The sequence below is a fragment of the Python bivittatus genome, unplaced genomic scaffold, assembly GCF_059951505.1.
Source record: "Python bivittatus isolate LINGU-HERP-01145 unplaced genomic scaffold, Pbiv_v1 ctg000790_np1212, whole genome shotgun sequence".
Taxonomy (NCBI): Eukaryota; Metazoa; Chordata; class Lepidosauria; order Squamata; family Pythonidae; genus Python; species Python bivittatus.
In genome coordinates, this window is record NW_028277110.1 from 3,962,268 (window position 1) to 3,978,453 (window position 16,186).

General features: G+C 46.9%; 1 protein-coding gene across 5 annotated transcripts in view; it reads left to right on the forward strand.

Annotated features, from left to right (window-relative positions):
* Positions 1-4,554: 4,554 nt before the first annotated feature.
* Positions 4,555-16,186, forward strand: part of AMER1 (APC membrane recruitment protein 1) — a 35,723-nt gene continuing 24,091 nt past the window's right edge. For all 5 annotated transcript variants that reach the window (XR_015793590.1, XR_015793593.1, XR_015793591.1 and 2 more), the window contains exon 1: positions 4,555-4,688. The gene's annotated coding sequence lies outside the window, so the exon portion shown is untranslated. The remainder of the gene's footprint in view (positions 4,689-16,186) is intronic.

The following is a 16,186-nucleotide window of genomic DNA, read 5'->3' on the forward strand; positions in this document are numbered from 1 at the left end:
CCTGCAGAACTCTCTGGTTCCCGGCTTTGCCTGAACCATTCTGATATTTCCCCCGAGGGTTTCATGCGCAGCTCTTGAGTGCATGCATTATTTCCAGGGCTCTGCCCGGCTTGAAAGCGGCCAGAACACACTACGGCGGGCCATCTGTTGGCTTAGCAAGTCTTCTGTAAAAGTCTTTCCCACACTCTTCCACTCCCCCTTGGGTCTTTTTTTTTTTTTTTTACTGGTCCGGTGGAAATTGGATGAGTTTTACAAGGGATGAGAGCGATGCAAATGAAAACGGGATTTGTTACCATGGTGAGCAGAAAGATTTATAATGTGGAGAGGGGATGGGCGGAGGGTGGCTGAAGGCATGGGTGGAAAAGGACCTTCCTTGTAGCCTCAACCTGGTGTCCTTCAGCTCTGCAAACTCTCCTGAAGGGCAGAGCCAAGTTTTGAACCATCCCCAGCCACAAGGTGGTGGGTTTCCATGCACTAAACTCTGCAAACAGTGACCGAGTTGCGAAGAAGAAATGCTGTAAAGGAAAATGGGGGAGGGACATTTTGCTCATAGTCACAGCGTGTGAACCTGCAGTGAAGCCAGCCATCTGAGTAGGTTGGTTCTATAACTCACTCTTCCCTTCTTGCATCAAAAACCAGTAACCCTTTCACGATGCATATTAAAAACATGCCCATTTGCACCCAAATGCCTCTGTGCTCCATCTTGCAAACTCCCAAACTAAATTTCCAAGCAAGGGCAAAGTAAGAGGAGTTGACGGGGTCACCAGTGCTAGCTTGTCAGTGCTCATTCCCGCCTAGACAGATTTATTGAACTTCTAAGGCGTTAAGCAAATAATAGTACCAAAATGAACTAATTATCTTCAGAGGGGGTGTTCACTTCTCTCAGATTCAGCCCCTCCCCCAGATGGCCAAGCCTGAGCAAAGCGTTTGGAAGTTTTTCATGAAACACTTAGCAGTGAGCAAAGACTTTCTTCTCTTAAAAAAGGAAGAGTTCCTGTTCATAGATTTATGATCTCATCCCCAAGCAGGTTGACTCCCACTTTGCTGGATCCACTGCTTTGGGATTTGGATGAAAATCCCAATTTTTATTAATGAGAGTAGGTTGTTGTTCAGTCGTTAAGTCGTGTCCGACTCTTCGTGACCCCATGAACCATATTGCGCCAGGCCTTCCTGTCCTTCACTGCCTCCCTGAGTTTGCTCAGTTTCATGCTCATTGCTTCAGGGATGCTATCTAACCATCTCATCCTCTGCCGTCCCCTTCTCCTTCTGCCTTCAATCTTTCCCATCATCAGGGTCCTTTCCAAAGAGTCCTCTCTTCGCATTAGGTGGCCAAAGTATCTGAGCTTGAGCTTCAGTATCAATCCTTCCAATGAGCAATCAGGGTTGATTTCCTTTAAGATTGACTGGTTTGACCTCCTAGCAGTCCAGGGGACTCTCAAGAGTCTTCTCCAGCACCACAGTTCAAAGGCATCAATTCTTCGGCGCTCAGCCTTCCTTATGGTCCAGCTCTCACAGCAATGGGAGTAGGTACCAAAGAATAAATACTTGAGATTAAAAAAACAAACAAACAAGGGTATCTCCGGGGGGACCACAGGACATGATCAAAATGGCAGCCATGACACCGTAACTGAAGCTCCGCCCATTTTTGGTGTTGCCTGTTCATCAACAAACTATGGGTTAGTCAGCCCATATTTATACAAGAGCGGGGGCTTGCGATACACTCATGATCCAGTTCACATACTTGCCTTGTGAGGTAGTCCATACAGGAAGCACACCCAGATGAACTAATTCTACTTTATTGTAAGGTTTCATTAACAGAATCTTGCAAGTCTGAAAGTACATCTCTCCCCCCTCGCCTTTACCGTCCCAGAAATTAGGGAGGGTCCCTTCTAAGATGCTTTCCAGGTCCCCATTCCTGCTGAGGGCTGAGCTGCCTCTTCTCTGACCATTGTCTAGTCTGCAGCTCCTCCTCCTGTCTCCCAAGGTCATTCCCACATCCCATTACATACACTGTGCTAAGTTTTGGGTTATCTAATCAAAGTTTATTGAATTACAAAGAAGTGGATTTATAAAAAATGATAAGGAAACAAGGATCGCCTTGGGGATAAGGAAAGAGATCTGTGACCCAAGACTTCAAGATCACATTCAGCTATAAAAGCAGAGATGTCCAGTAGAAGCTGCAATCAGAGCCAGGCTGGTGTAGTGGTTAAGGCACCAGGCTGGAAACCAGGAGACCATGAGTTCTAGTCCCACCACAGGCATGAAGCCAGTTGGGTGACCTTGGGCCTGTCACTCTCTGTCAGCCCTAGGAAGGAGGCAAGGGCAAGCCACTTCCAAAATCTTGTCAAGAAAACTGAAGGGACTTTTCCAGGCGGTCACCAGGAGTCAAGACTGACTCAAAGGCACCAAGGAGAAGGAGAAGGAGCTGCAATGACCTCATGATGCACATGACATCATTCCCCCTCCTTTGCACCCCCCAGACATCTGTACCGCAAAGCACTGGACATTGTCCCTCAAGACTTCCAAAAGTTGTTGCTGAATTGGAATCTGAATTTATTTATTTATTTATATTTATTTATTTTATCAAATTTCTCCCCCGCCCATCTCCCCCCAATGGGGGACTCTGGACAACTTACAAAAGCATTAAAACCATAAATATACATAAAATACAGAATACATCTGAAATTTAAAAACAGTACTAAAAAAGGAAAATCCAAGAAGATGGAAAATCGGGCTGTGGACAGCCGGCCACTATGGGGCTAGCCATATGAATGATGCAATAAGGAATATTTTAATAAAATATTAAAACCTGGGAATAAACATCAAGCAAGACTGGAATGAGGCAGCCTAAAAAATCCTAATACTAAATGAAAAAAAAGTGGATTACCTTTAAATGGGTTTCCTACTGCATGTGTTATCTATTTTTCTTGCCAAACGAATTTTATTGCTTTCATTGTTTTATGGATTTTAGATGATGTCCAATATTTTACGTCAGTTCACAGTCCACCTAGAGCTCTTTGGTGGAAAGCATAAAAAGAACAAGAAATTAAATGTATTATTCTTTTCTGACTACCCACGCAGAAGCGCAGCGGCCAGTGCACTGTTTGGTGGCCAAGGCATCCGTGAGAACACTCAACGCTCCAAAGACATCCATCCAACATTAAAATGATCCGTATTTAATGTGTTACGCAAACCTAGACAAAGGCCAGGTATCCAGAAAAAGGGGTGCAGCCAGAGTTTAGCTGAGATGGGCAATGGCAATATACAAGAAATCTATTTAGGCCTCAAGGAATCAAGGGCCCTTTCCTTGCTCCCCTGTGCTTTCAAACCAAATCAAATCAAGCCAAATCAAATTTTTTACCACAGGTCAGTGACCCAGACTAAATCAGATTTGCTAGATAAAATCTACAGAAGGCAACCCACAAATCGGAACTTGCAAAACAAAGTAAGGCATTCAAGGTAAAAAAGCACAATCACCCTTGCACTATTTTGCTACCAACAAGGTGTGAGTTTTACAAGCAGCGAAAACAAACTGTGCAAGGCGAGAGTCCCCTTGGAGCCCTTAAAACTCATGTTTTATTTATTTGACATTTTGATCTGGGGCCTTAATCAAGGCGCTATCCATCTTAATTAGTTCACGAAGCAGACTGGCGGGTGGAGGCCGTTGCCGCCCAGGCTGAGGATGGCGGTTGATGAAGTTAGACGGAGAGCGGTCCCCGGGAAAACCAGACGGTTGCGCCGTCGGGCTCGCCGGTCTACCTTTGAGTCATTTATTAATTATTCCATTCCATTTCGGAGCTGCCCCTCGAGCGACTCCGGGCGCTCCCCACGTAACGGACAAGATACAGATGCAGGGAGATCAATGAAAACACGGGACTGGAAATAGCAAAAGGGCAACCCAGGCCGCTCCCGTCCAAATGCGAACCGCCGCGGCCGGGAAGCGCCGGCTCGCGCGCGTCGGACCCCGCTGCGCGTTGCTCGGGCGGGCGTCAGGCTGCGGTTTCACGGGGCTCGGTCGTTCTGGCTGCGGTGGGGCCACGTCCCGGGTCGGGGGCACGTGGGGGGCCCCCTTCGGCGGGGACCGTCCCCAAAGGCTCCCGGCTCCTTCGGAACCCGCTGCCCCACAGCGCCGCCGGCCCTCGGAAGGGAGGCTCTGGGTCCCGGCCACGCGGAAACGGCCGGGGCGACGCGACGCGACGCGGCGCCCTCGGCTGGGCACGGCCGCGCGGGCGCGCCCCGCGGCAGGCGCCCGGGAGCCGGCCGTCCTCGCTCGGCGCCCCGGGCCGGGCCGGGCCGGGCCGGGCCGGCGGGCCCCGCGGGGCGCCTGGGCGGCTGGGGCCGCGGGGCGGGCGCGGGGGCGGGCGCGGGCAGCAGAGCCGCCGTCCCGCGGGCAGCGGCCGCCCTTCCCGGGAAAGTTGGCCCGGCGCTCCGCTGGAGAGGCGGGGAGAGGCAGGAGCGGCCCGCCCACCCGCCTCTCCATTGGCCCGGCCGGCCCGCCCATCATCCGGCGGCCGGCCCCCGCCTGTCGCTGGGAGCAGCGGACCCCCGCCCCCGCCCGCCCCCGCCCCCGCAGCTCCTCGGCGCCGGGGGAGGCGCGGCGGAGCCGGGAGGCGGCGGGCCACTTCCTTCCCGGCGCGCCGTCCTGCGCCCCGGCAGCGCCCGCCGCAGCGGCGGTGGCACAGCGGCGGGTGAGTGGCACCAGCGGCGGGCTCCGCCGCCTCCCCTCCCGGGCAGCCCCGGCCCGCTCGCGCGCTGCCCGGCCAGCCCCGGCCGCCGCCCCCCCGCCTCTGCGACGCGCGGGTCTGGCGGGGCGGTCGTGTGCACGCGTCGCTCGCCTTTGTGTCGCCTCCCGGCGGCTCTGCGGGTGCGGGGAGGGCGCGGGCCTGCCTGGCTGTGGCGGCGTCTTTTTTGCCTGGTGCGGGGCGGGGAGGAGAGCCCGGGGCGGCGGGCGGCTGCCTCCTCCGCTGGGTCGGGGGCCGCCTCGCCCGCGCCCTCCCGGGTTCGCCCCCCTCCGGTCGCTGCCCAGCTGTCCTGTAGGCCAGACGCGTTGCCGGCGGCGGCGGGGCGGGGGAGGCAGCGCCGCGCTGAGCTTTGGGGAAGCCCGTGGTTTGGGGAGAGGGGCCGGGGGGTCGGGCTGGCCTGCCGGGGGCTCCTCGGATGCAACCCCCCTGCCTTGGACGGGGATCGGGCTGCAGGTGCAGTTTTGCTGGGGGACCTGTGCACGTGTCTGTGTGTGTGTGTGTGCGTGCGTGCGCTGCGCGTGTGCGCGCGCGCAGGGGGTGGTTCTGCAAACGTCAAGTTCAGCGATTCACCTGTTCAGATTCACCTTGGCCGGCAATGTCGAGCGATCCTCTCTTGCCCGGCAGCTGCAAATTTGCATAGTCTGTCTATGTATCTTATCTTATCTTATCTTATCTTATCTTATCTTATCTTATCTTATCTTATCTTATCTTATCTGCCTATCTATCTTTGTATCCGCCCACCCACCCAATATAATGGAGATCTTAATATGAAGTAATTCATTTCCAACTGAAAGAATTGTCACAGTAACAACTGCTTTTGATAGCCCTTTTTTTATGAGATCCTCGGTTTTGGATGAGTAGTTAAAACATTTTCGGCATGCCATATTGACAACTGAAAATGCTGTTGATCTTGATCGAATTTTTACTTTCGCTGCTGCTTCTCAGTACTTCCAGCTTTCTAAATAAGACGGCGTCTTTAATTTAGACTCTTATTGCCTAAATAGGATTGCGTTGAAATTGGAGTTGAAATAATACAATGTATCGACCTTTACAACATCGCCACAAAAGGAAATTGGAAAAGAAAAGAAAAGAAAGTGGGCTGCTGGTCAGAGCTGGGAAGGGTCTCTGGGAAGCCACCCCCAATTGGGACCTGTTTCCCTGTACTGGTTTCAAGGGGGGCCCCTGGACGAGGCTGTGGGTCTCCTTGTCCTGCTGCTCCCCTTGTTGGGGGCAATGGAGAGACTGACAGGAGTTGGGCAGTTGGGCTCACCTGGCCAGAATTCCAGATAGTTTGGAAGGGCTTTTTTAGATAATTATTTTTTTAAAAAAGTGTTTGCATGACACAGCGAGTGATGAACTACCTTCCCACCTTTAGCTGGGGGCCCAGTCTCTATAAACCCCATTTTAGCTTCATGGGTTGGTCTAGTGGTGAAGGCACCAGGCTAGAAACCAGGAGACTATGAATTCGAATCCCGCCTTAGGCATGAAAGCCAGCTGGGTGACTTTGGGCCGGTCCCTCTCTCTCTGCCCAGCCCGCCTCACAGGGTTGTTGTGGGGGGTAAAATAGGAGGAGCATGGAGTATTAGGTGTGTTCGCCGCCTTGAGTTATTTATAAAAAGAATAAAGGCGGGATAAAAAAAAATCTAAAAAAAATTCGGAAGGTGTGCTTGGCTTATGGTTCAGGGTGACACAGAAATCATGAAAATTGGAATAGGTAAACCCTGGTGCAGTTAAGTATCAGTAATTGCAGACACAGCCAATGTTTGGCTAAGGGGCGGGACCTGCTTTGTAGAGACCCCGTGATGTCGGGCTTCACTGTCCAAAGAACCAGGATACGTGCATTGCTGAACCGGTCCTGCATTTCAGTCTTGTGCTGCACTGAAAGGGGAAAAGTAGCAACTGCTTTTTATAGATATAAATAAAAGTTGGATTTAAAGGTCAGAATCACTGTGGACAGTGCTCACGAAGTGCGCCAAGCTAAGATTGGCCAAACCGTGGTGTCTTGAGTAAGGCTCCATTTCTCACTTTGCATTCCACACTGAACCACTGACTGGGTTCACACAGTGCACTGAGCCCAAATCCAGCAAGTCACATAGAGACTTGGCAACTCCAGCCAATTTTTTTTTTTGGTGCATGTCGCAACCCGCCATATGAGGACAGCGGGGTCTGCAACCCAGTTAAAAACAGGTTTTTAACCAAACCGTTAAACCAATGATCTGATGCATGAAGTCAGCTTTTTACTGCTTATCGAGTAACATAGTTATATAGCAAATAATATGGGAAGGAATTGCAAACCAGTGGTGTCTCTTCTGTTTCTCCTTCAATAGGGCTCTCGTTCATCCTTGTTGTTTTCAGTTAAACAAGCAAGGTTGGAGAATGTGTACAAAAGATGTTCTAAAACTAATGCTGGTCAGAGTGGACAGGCCTGGCCTGGATCGGAGATCCAGAGTTGGTGGGGTCAGGATGGCTTAAGAAGTCTTGGATCCAGCCCTCTTAAGTTTTCATTTTCTGGTCCAGCGCAAGGGGGAAATGACTGCATGCTTGGAAGCAGAGATGGCTTGGAAGCAGAGGGGTGGGGTGGTGCTTCTGGAGAAGAGATCTTGGCTTAATCGATTATTCTGATTCCGGTAATCAGAAGAGGCTTCTGTGCTGTGTCGCTCATGTGCAGAAGGCTCTTTCCAATTCCTGGACCTGCCAGAGGAGGCCCAACAGCAAGGCTGTGGGAAGTGTGTGTGTGTGTTGCTTTGTGGATCTGCACTGATGGGATGTCACCCCACTGCAATTTTTCACAGCTCTGTTGATTACCTAAGGCAGAGTTTCTCAACCTTGGCAGCTTTCAGATGTGTGGACTCCAACTCCCAGAATTCCCCAGCCAGCTATGCTGGCTGGGGAATTCTGGGAGTTGGAGTCCACACATCTGAAAGCTGCCACGGTTGAGAAACTCTGACCTAAGGTATAATCAAGTAAACTCGTTTAGGTCCAGGCTCCTTAATTTTAAGGCAGTTGAAAAAGCGCAGTAAAATAAATCAGATTTCAGTTTTGCCCTGGCCTCATCCAGTTTGGGGTTTCCCATTCAAAACTCCATGGCAGCCCTTGGTTGTGGCTTTTCCCAAAGTACACACTTCTGGCCTGCCATGTTATTTTCTTTGGTGCATCTCTGGGTGGCACAAGGGGGCTCTTGGCCAGATACAGCTTTGGGGCACTGTGAATATTCTTGAATTTTTCCTTAATGATAGTCCCTTTCTGACATAACAATTTATCGATACCCCTGTTGAATGAAACACCTACTCCTTTCTCTTTCCCATGCATATTTTTAAATGAGACCTCTACCTACAGTGGTACCTCTAGTTACGAACGCCCCTACTTACGAATTTTTCGAGATACGACCAGCTCCGGCCCCAAAAATTTACCTCGACTTGCGAACTTGCCTTGACTTACGAACTGGATCTGTGGCCATTTTCCGCCCATGCCACGTAGTCCGTGGCCATTTTCCGCCAGTTCCACGTGGTCCGCGGCCATTTTTCCGTCCTGCTGCGTGGTCTGCGGCCATTTTCCACCCCTGACACGTGGTCCGCGGCCATTTTTCTGCCCTGACGCGTGGTCCGCGGCCGTTTTTCCGCCCCTGACGCGTGGTTCGCGGACGCCGGAACAGATTAACGGTAATTACATTGAACCTTATGGGAAAATTTGCCTCGTGTTGCGACCAATTCGAGTTGCAACCGGAGTCACGGAACGGATTAAATTCGTAACTCGAGGTTCCACTGTATATGGAAATAATATACTGTATGCTGAGGGCTGACAGCATCTCCTGACCTAGTGGACCCTGCATCACAATCTTGGCTTGTTACTGCACAAATCATGGATTGGCTGTGGCAAGGCGCGATGATTTTCCTGGAATTTTTTCCCACGCAACACGATGGAGACTACATTGATCAGAGTAGAGATCAGAGACTACATTGGGTCAACCAAATTTCTGTAACATCTGTGCTTCCTGGTGATAAACTGGGATAAAGACACACACACACAAATCACAATAGGGCCTTGTTCATATTTTAAAGACTGGCAGGTTTATTATGGCGTGATCTGTCATGGACTGGATCCATATGATCAGATGTGTGGTGTTCTGTCAACACTTGGCAGATGTACATATTCATGAGCGCCAAGGCAGAAGAATGTAAACAGAAGGGTCAGATGTCAGTTAAATACAATCAGCAGTACAATCCTTGATTGTTAAACTGAAGCTGAAATATATGCAAAGAAGTTGAGAAATTATCTACAACTGCAGTGACTGATAAACAATCAGCTCTCCTTAGAGCAGACGAGGAGGATCCAGGACAAAATGCTGAAGAGTTCAAAATTTGGGAAGTTGTACGGTTCCACACATCTTTATTCAAAAGAGAGCCCCACTGATTTCATTAAGGCTTCTCACTCTGGCTAATTTTGCATTAGACTGCATTTTAAATCACAGATGTTTTCAATTTACGACTTTCTAGTCTTCATTAAGTTATTTGCACCCTGAAGTTGATTTATTGTACTTTTAAAATATCAGATCACCAGAGTGCTCTGAGTTGTGTACAGATAAATGAAAAACGTAAATCCAAAGCCATAGAACAATTATAAAATAGCGTAGTAAAACTGAAATGCACAATCATAACGACAGCCCAGTGAAATCATGAGCAAGATTAAAAGCGATACAATGCAGAGAAACATGATAAGAACAGCTGTGAAATAATACAGACCCAAAAGCATTTTTAAGATGTTTTTATTTATTTATATTTCAAATTTGTCACCACCCATCTCACGGCAGAGTGACTCTGGGCGGTTTACACTAAAAAGAATAAATATTAGTTAAAATAGAATAAATATGAATTAAAATACATTACAGAAAGACTTCCTATATAAATAATAAATACCTTAGATGTTCTTAAAGTGCTGAGGGAATACAAAGGACTTTATATATGATATGATGGAACTTTATTTATTTTGATTCAGTTGACCATTATATAACCCAAAGGATTAGAAAAAATAGTTAAAACAGATAAAATAAATAGCAGTGGGTAAGAAGTGAATGTAAAAAGCAAAGAAGAAGAAAATAAAGGGGTAATAATCATAGTAATAATTCATAGTAAAAAAAATAATAAGAATTGTGGATCCAGACATTTTTAAAATTCTGATTGCAGTGGTGCAGAATTTTGCAACTTTTTAAGGAAAAGCACAGTTTCTATTGGGGACCATCCTGAGCATCTACTAATAATTGGGGAGATGAAGACCAGGCACCAAGTGTGGTACGGGAAGATCTCAGAAGAACATGTTTGAAGGACTTCATCTCTGTGTCTGCATTAGGCAGAGGGTTCTTGATAAAGAGTGTGGCGAAATCTGTTCCCTATCCCTTTGTGGGTAGGGCATCAGGTCTCCCCAAAGTAAAGGTCCTTCTGTGCAGGACCTCCCCACCGATAAAGATAATTGGGGATGACCTAAAGAGGGCTGATAAAAGCATTGCAGGGGTGAAGGGATCTTTCGCCTCATTGTTTTGCAAATCTAAATCAAATATTCTCTGTTTAATCTTAACCATGGCTATTTCTTTCTTCCAAGAGAAGGAGAATTTTTCAGCCATGATGAGCTGGCCTCAAAAGCTTGTTTCAGCCAATATTTTGGCCAGTGGAGTCTCATACAGACGGCTAGCACAGCCCGGCTTCAGGTGGAGAAACATGTTTGCTGCTGGGGAGGCACCTAGCATGGGTGGCAGAAATTTGGACGGCTCGCTGTTAATGTGGATGTCACCTTGGAGGTGCAAAACGGTTTGCTGTTCAAGGGCAGGCTAATCACTTTGGCTTTTAATAGTTCAGCTGCTGCTGCTATGTAATTTTGAGCCTCCGGGCTGGTGAATTTGATTGTCTTGTTAGTGGTCCTCTTTTTGCCAGGATAGAGAAGCTGCATATTTGATATTTTCAGGAGGTGGAAGATTGAACATAAATGCCTAGATGTTTGAAGACCTTGATTGGCTCAACTTGGACATGGTTGTTTTTCCAGTTACCCAAAATGTTAGTTCGGTGTTTCATGAATCCAACCACCTTCGTTTAGGGATAGCTAATTTCCAGGTTTTCATTTTAACAACATGGCACGATTGGACACAGGCTTTGGCGCAGGCTGATCTGAGACCCAGACAGGGTGATAAGCACCATGGGAATATAGAAAGATGGAAGTTGTTTTGTAAGCCAAAGTTGGGGAAGTGGAGTGGAAATCCTATTTGGTGAGAACTTGAGCAGTTATTGTTGTAAAGGAATTTAGAACTGACCTCAAGAGATGTTAAAGGGGAAAGTAAGAAACAAGCCATTAAGAAGAGGCTTGGACATACAGTTAGTCCTCGCTTAACGACTGTTTGTTTAACAATGGTTCGAAGTTAGGATAGCCTTGGAAAAAGTGCTTTATGACCTGTACTAGCATTTACTGCTGTCACACACACACCGCGGTCACGTGATTGTGATTTGTGACCTTTTTATGATGGTTGTTAAGAAAATCACCATGGGCATTAAGTGAATCATGTGGTCGTTAAGCAAATTCCAGCAAAAAACATCCATTGGGGAAGCTGGATTCGCTTAATGACCATGTGATTCGCTTAATGTCCATTGTAAAAATGGTTGTAAAATCAGGTCTGGTCATGTGGTGACTCACTTAATGATCGCCCTGCTTAACAACCAATTTTGCAGTCCCTATTGTGGTCGTTAAGTGAGGACTACTTGTAAATCACATAGTCCAGAGATTGAGGGAACCTGAGAAAGAAACTAACTACCCCCATCTTGATTTTTAAGTTGGGACAGAGAGGAACTTGGACAGGCTTTCAGGAAGCTGTTATGATACCCTAAAATAATAAACTGGCATTCCTGAAATCCATGCAGTGCCTGTTTCTTGACTTGGCCTATCTCAAAGGGCTGACAATTGTTGACATGAAGGTCAAATAACAGATGGGCCAGGTTGATTCTTTTAAGAGTGGAAATGGGATCCATCAAGTCACTATTGTGTAAGTGTTGGTGTGCATAAAGGTGTTTTCATGTTGCATCATTGTCCTGCTGCAGGTCAACAGATATGGTTGCTAAGTTCCTCAGCTTTTCTTGGGAAATAGACTCCAGAGCTACCCATAAATTGGTAAAGGTGGCATAGATTGAGCCCCGAGGGATGTCTGGCAGGTGGGCTAGTGTAGATGCTGGTCAGCAGCTGAGTAGCCTGGTCTGAAGCCAGTTTTCCAATGGCTTCCTCTTAGATTATCCAGGGAAGAAATTTGTGGTATGGGGGTGTTGTGTCCAGCTGAAGATGCTTAGGAAACTTAACAAGTTGGTAGTTGCCTGGATTAGACTATTGGAATTACTATAGAGCAGTTCTACTCTTTGGGCATCTGTATAGAACTATCAGTGTGAGTAAACAGGGAGGGGAGCATGGTAGCCCACCATTCAGGGTTTATATTTAGTAGCTTTGGAGATCAAATCCCTTCATTTGCTTTGCTTTTTTGAGTTGGGCAATAGGTTTGAGGATCTCCAAGTGGTGACCAGGGTCTGTCCAGGCAGTGCATTGGGAAAGGCCAGGTGTGAGTCCAGTCTATTGTTTATTGCATGAAACAGATCTCTGCAAAGAGCAAGGCATTTTCATTGTCCAGATATGAAAGAAAGTGGATTTTCTCTACTTACTTACAGCTAAAGACTTATTGTTCAGTGTTGGAAAGAGAAACCTATAGCTCCAGCTATTCAGTGGTCTGTCAAACTGATCAATACAGAAGAACGATGGGTGACTATAATGAAGTATGGCTCCCATTTATTGAAACGTTTATTGTACAGGTACAACTTTATACATGTCTGTCTTTGAATTTATGCCCTGTATGTTTTTGTTTCCTGACTGACTGTTTCTGTTTCTTTTTTTAACTTGCTTTTTCCCTTCTTTTATAATTTTGTTTATTCTTTTTTTCTTAGTTAATTAGTTAAAAGAATGAAAAGAGCAACCCACCTTAGGAGGCATGGGAAGCAAGGTGCCAAACCATAGTGTTTTTCTCTTGGATGGGTTGAATTTTCCCATTTACCTGTTTGCCACTAGAGCGTCTTCCTTCTAGTTTGTTTTTTTTAAGGTGTAGAAACTCTCCTGGGAAATAAGATCATTAGTGTCTGCCAGAGATCTAAATGTGGCAGTCAGTTCAGCCTTGGCTATGGTGCATTCCTTATCAAACCAAGGTTTAGAATACTTTATTTGGGGTGTCTGGGTTGCTAGAGTTTAAGCCAGTGTTGTCCAAACTTGGCCACTTTAAGATGAGTGGACTTCAACTCCCAGAATTCCCCAGCCAGCATGGCTGGCTGGGGAATTCTGGGAGTTGAAGTCCACTCATCTTAAAGTGGCCAAGTTTGGACAACACTGGCTTAAGCATTCCTGGAGTGAGGTGGTGATTTGATGGCATGCATTCAAGAGCAGCATGAACTGCAGGTGGATTGTTTGAATGGCAGTGCTTTAGATGTGTTCAGAAACAGTAGGACTCCTTTTGCCAGTTCATTAACCCATCTCAAATGATGGTTCCTCAATTTGGGGAATCCTTTGTGGACGTTAGGTCTGGTTGCAGGAGATGGTGGCTGTTGGTGGTGATGAGGGTTTTGAAGGTGAAGGAATGTGTGAGAGATTGCATCAAGGCTACCAGAGAAGGAGGATCAAGACCCAACCAGCCATCAGATGGGAGAGGATGTTATTGACTTACCAAAATTCTGTACTCAGACTCCTGGTTCTTGGTATTAAAACTGATTAAAGGAAGTCCCCACAAATCTTGCCTCCTTGATTGTGTTCTTAGGCAAGAGTTTTGACGTTAATCTTGAGAACTGAGATAGCAACTCTCTAGCCCTCCTGTGTTAGTTCCTTAAGGAGGGAACTCTTTTAACATTTGAATGCCTTTTTCCAAGGCTGTTTGCCTGGTGGACTAAGAATCAGTTTCTTTGATAAGCCAGAACAGCCCTTCCCACTACCTGATTGTTTGGGTCTAGAGATATTCCTCCTCCCCTCTCGTTCTCAGCACAATCTCTCATACAATGAGCTCTTAGCATGTGGGCAGGAGTTTGGACACCCTTCCCTCCCAGAAAATGAGTTCTACCTCTGTGTCACCAGATAACATCAGTTTGAAGGCCACACTGGGTTCTGCCCCCAGTGTAATGCCCGTATCCTTAGAGTCACAGGGCTTGAAACTTTGAGATTTGGCTATAGGGAAGGACTGAAATAATGGAAAGGGGATTCATCATCAGGGCCCTGCCTGGTATTGGTCACCTGTTAGGACCTTGTCTGAGTACTGAGCAGTCAGTTCAAGCCACCAATCTTCAAGGAAATCCCAGTCATTATTAGTTTGAATAAAAATTGGGGGGGCGGGGCAGGGGAAGAGTAAGTATTGATTAGCAAGAGACTTCGTGCCCCAGATTTCAGTTCTGTGGCTAATGCCAGGGAATTACAAGCAATAGGTTAGATAGGAGGTCATGCAAATTGGAGGACATTAGAACATGACCACCTTTCTGGCTAGTATTGCCTAAAGAGAAAAAGAGACATATCCCTCTAGTTCTGTAGATTCATTTTCCCAGTTTCTGGCAATTTCAGACTTTCCAGTCAGGGAAGTAAAGGCAGGATCCTTCTGCTTGGCAGATCAGCCAAGTATGTTCAGGAGAGCAGCTGAATAGTGTGCGATACAGGCAAATGTCATTCAGTGGCGGATACCATTGGAGGTGACCCAGCATGGTCCATTAAGTTCTGGGCAGAGCAGCAAAGAGTTGCTTGGGCTGGCTTGGATCAGGGGCTCTTCTGTGCAGAATGGAAGACTTGACTCAAGCCTCTTGGGCTGTAAAGGGGTCTCCACTAGATCAGACGGGGTTGGCTTCTGCTTCTGGGCAGTTGGGTCCGTGGGGGTCATCACCTCTGTAAACTGGTGATTTGTTGAGAATTAGTGGCAGCGGATCACCTGTGCTGCCCTTGCAGACAAAGCTAGTTGTCACATTCAATGGGATGGAAGGAGAGCAGGATGGACCTCCTTTTGGTGATTGGCAGAGATTGAAGGAGGCTTTGAACTTGGCCTTCTCAGAAGCTGGACAGATTAAAGCAGAATTGTCATGGAGATTTAACTGAGCTTCTTTTAAATGCTCTAATCTTTGTTTCATAGAGGCTTGTGCCTTCCATAGTGCTCTTTCTATGGAGCTTTCATAAAGGAATTCTTTCCAACAGTTTCTTCTGGGAGATCACTTGGCCTTGAGAGGGTTAATACTTCTTTAGTTAAATCTTGATTGCTGCTTGCTGGAGGCACTGCCTTATCTGTTGTTTGAGTTAGTTCCACTTTGGGGTTTAGAGTCTTCGCCAAACACCATGATTTAAGTTAGGCAGTTATGGTTTAATGTTCAGATCAAGGTAGGGGGGAAATCCCAAAGCCACGGGTTGGAAAGATTTGAAAGAATTCCAAGAAATTTTTCGTTTTAAGTAGCCTCAAAGAGGAAGTTGGGGTCTTGAAATTTCATCTGTCTTCAGGGTAGCTAGAAAAAAGCTCACGTCACTGGGTGAATTTGAGATCTTGGGATACAAGTAACTAGCCCAAACATAGAATGATTGTCTCATGGGGAAATCCCATCTCTCCCTCTCTCTCTCTGTGTTGGGGGGTGTTTTTCTGTGATAAGCATTTTGGGGCTGTATGTAGTACATACCTGGAAGAATCAGCTGGTAAACGAGGAACAACATAGGGTTTTGAAGCCAGTGAGGAAAGAAAAATAATAAGTGAGACTTCTAGGATAAGGACTGGGAAATCAGAGTTCACATAGTTCCTTTTCAGAGAATTGGAAAACATCTTCAAGGCCTGTGGACTCTATTTTGATTTTTGCCAGAACAAAATAGTTGGCAGAAGTGAATCGTTTTTGTGCACCCATCTGAGGTCACTGCCTCTGTCTCTATCTACCTACAGTTGAGTTATTGAAGATGAGAAATTCTAACTCTGGCCAACTGAGCTACATAAATACCTGTTCAAAGGCCATAAGTGTAATGCTCCTGTTTTGTGGTTGAACAATGTAACATCAAAGCGGTGTAAATATGAGATCAGCCATTTCACTTTTTATTGTTACCATGTTCAGAGACACAAGCACTCCCTAATCCATTAAAAATCAATCTCCCTGCGCCATAGTATTGTCTGTTCAATGCAGGAAGCCTAACATACCTTAACTGATGGCTAGTAGGTAACTTCTGCATGACCACCTTCAGCTAGGGAATGAACCTCAGTGTGGATAATTTTATTAAGTTGTGTGCCATGGAAACCAATTGTTCAAAGCTAGCCCTGATGCTTGCATTTCTCAGGCACTTTGCGAGCGACGTTAGCTCATGGAATTAGAATGTGTGCATGTGGCTGAAATTGTGGAGGCCACCAAGGGCAAAGCCGTCCCATTGTAACTGCAGGCAGGGAGACATTG